Here is a 2,724-nt window from a genome sequence, read left to right as displayed (position 1 = left end):
ATACCCAGTTGTAGTCCACGTCCCCCTCTACAAAACTATCGGAGTGGATCCTGGATGCGAGGTCCACAGCCGAGGCACGGTGTAGTCAAAGTAGGTCGCAGGGACCATATTACGCGCGCCATATCTACCCGGAAATAGAACGCACAGCGGGGATTCTTATACTGAATACACGGCCCCGACGTCCTCTAACCAACTATGTAAGCTGAATAATAAACGGATAACCACAGCCGAGGCAGCGCGTGTTTGAAAACAGCCGACCGATCTTCATACTCTGACAAAATCACAGCGAAAGACTTAAACGAAATACCCGTTTTGCGAGGTCCATATCCCCGCGAATACACAACGCACAGCCGGGACACTTATACCCAGTTGTAGTCCACGTCCCCCTCTACAAAACTATCGGAGTGGATCCTGGATGCGAGGTCCACAGCCGAGGCACGGTGTAGTCAAAGTAGGTCGCAGGGACCATATTACGCGCGCCATATCTACCCGGAAATAGAACGCACAGCGGGGATTCTTATACTGAATACACGGCCCCGACGTCCTCTAACCAACTATGTAAGCTGAATAATAAACGGATAACCACAGCCGAGGCAGCGCGTGTTTGAAAACAGCCGACCGATCTTCATACTCTGACAAAATCACAGCGAAAGACTTAAACGAAATACCCGTTTTGCGAGGTCCATATCCCCGCGAATACACAACGCACAGCCGGGACACTTATATCTAACTGTAGTCCAAGTCCCCCTCTACAAATCTATCCTAGTGGATCATGGATGCGAGGTCCACAGCCGAGGCACGATGTAGTCAAAGTAGGTCGCAGGGGCCATATTGCGCGGTCCATATTTACCCGGAAATGGAACGCACAGCGGGGATTCTTATACCGAATCCACGGTCCCGACGTCCTCTAACTACCCATATAAGCAGAATAATAAACGGGTATCCACAGCCGAGGCAGCACGTATTTGAAAACCGCCGACCGATCTTCATACTCTGACAAAAAGCGCCGGGCGATCTTCATACTCTGACAAAATCACAGCCGTTTTTATATCGTTTTGCGAGATGGATATCTCCGCGAATACACAACGCACAGCCGGGATACTCATACCTAATTGTATAATACGTCTACCTCTACAAACCTATCCGAGTGGATCCTGGATGCGAGATCCAGAACCAGGATCCATATCGCGCGGGTAAACGGCGGGAGTAACGAGGACTCTCTTAAGGTAGGGGACGTTACTGGGCTGCGCTGCGAAAGACGAGCGCCAAAACTCTGTTTCCTTAAACGGAAGCGCCGTTTTGCGAGGTGGATATCTCCGCGAAAACACCACGCACAGCCGGGACACTTATACCCAATCGTAGACCACGTCCACCTCTACAAACCTATCCGAGTGGATCCTGGATCCGAGACCCACAGCCGAGGCACCACGCGGTCAAAGTAGGTCGCAGTTGCCGTTTTGCGCGCTCCATCTCTCCGCCAAAACACCACGCACAGCCGGGACACTTATACCCTATTGTAGACCCCGACCTCCTCTAACCACCCATACATGCAGAACAATAAACGGATACCCACAGCCGATGCAGCAAGTAGTTCAAAAGCGCCGGCCGATCTTCGTACTCTGACAAAATCACAGCGAAAGACGAGCGCCAATACTCTGTCTCCTTAAACCAAATCGCCGGTTTGCGCGGTGCATATCCCCGCGAATACACAACGCACAGACTCGGCCCCTACGCCGAATAGTAGACCACGTCCACTTCTAAAGACCTGTGGAGTTTGAGCCACAATCGGACACTCACAGCCGATGCACGACTCGGTCAAAATAGGTCGCAGTAGCCACATTGCGCGGTTCATATCTCCGCCAAAACACAACGCACAGCCGGGATACTTATGCCGAATTGTAGACCCCGACGTCCTCTAACCACCCATCTAGACACTCCTATAAACGGATACCCACAGCCGATGCAGCGCGTAGTTCAAAAGCGTCGGCCGATCTTCGTACTCTGACAAAATCACAGCCAAAGACGAGCGACAATATCGCCGGTCTGCGAGGTCCATATCTCCGCGAAAACACAACGCACAGCCGGGACACTTATACCCGATCGTAGACCACATCCACCTCTACAAACCTATCCGAGTGGATCCTGGATCCGAGACCCACAGCCGAGGCACGATGTACGCAAAGCCGGTCACAGTAGCCGAGCGCCAATACTCTGTTTCCTTGAACAAAATCGCCGGTTTGCGAGGTGCATAGCTCCGCGAATACACAACGCACAGCCGGGACACTTATACCCAATTGTAGACCACATCAACCTCTACAAAACTATCCGAGTGGATCCTGGATGCGAGACCCACAGCCGAGGCACGATGTGGTCAGAATAGGTCGCAGGGGCCACATTGCGCGGTCCATAAACCCGGAAATGGAACGCACAGCGGGGATAATAATACCGAAATGTCGACCCAGACGTACTCTCACAACCCATAAGGCAGACCAATAAACTGACACCGACATAACCAATAAACTGACACCGACAAATGAATAAACGGACACCCACAGCCGATGCAGCACGTATTTCAAAAGCGTTAGCGATATTCGTCTCACAGCGAAAGACGAGCGCCAATACTCTGTTTCCTTGAACCAAATTCCCGGTTTGCGCGGTCCATATCTCCGCGAATACACAACGCAAAGACTCGTCCCCTACGCCGAATAGTAGACCACGTCCACT

This window comes from Anarhichas minor, unplaced genomic scaffold (assembly GCF_050575085.1).
Source record: "Anarhichas minor isolate MPS153535 unplaced genomic scaffold, ASM5057508v1 ptg000227l, whole genome shotgun sequence".
NCBI classification, from domain to species: domain Eukaryota; kingdom Metazoa; phylum Chordata; class Actinopteri; order Perciformes; family Anarhichadidae; genus Anarhichas; species Anarhichas minor.
This window is presented reverse-complemented; position numbering follows the sequence as displayed.